Below are 283 nucleotides of genomic sequence, written 5' to 3'. Positions count from 1 at the left end.
GGTGGAGGCGGGCAGCAAGGGGTTAACCGCGTCCCTCCCCCACCGCGCCCTCCACGCGGGGCGAAGGCCGCCGCCTCCCTCCCGAGGTCTCATTAGGGGAACCCTCACCGCTATTTTCAACATTTCCTCAATCAAGTGCCTTTAAATAGAGCTGCACAAATAAATTGGCGGCAAAAGCGTAGATCTTGTCACGACTGCGACCAATCCCAATATTTCAGCCGTGTTTGCTTTGCAATTACGGGTTGGCTGGTGGCAGCGGTGCCACCGGGGCCAATCTGCAGCC

The sequence above is a fragment of the Myotis brandtii genome, unplaced genomic scaffold (genome assembly GCF_000412655.1).
Source record: "Myotis brandtii unplaced genomic scaffold, ASM41265v1 scaffold733, whole genome shotgun sequence".
Lineage (NCBI taxonomy): Eukaryota > Metazoa > Chordata > Mammalia > Chiroptera > Vespertilionidae > Myotis > Myotis brandtii.
Note: the sequence above shows the minus strand (reverse complement) of the source record.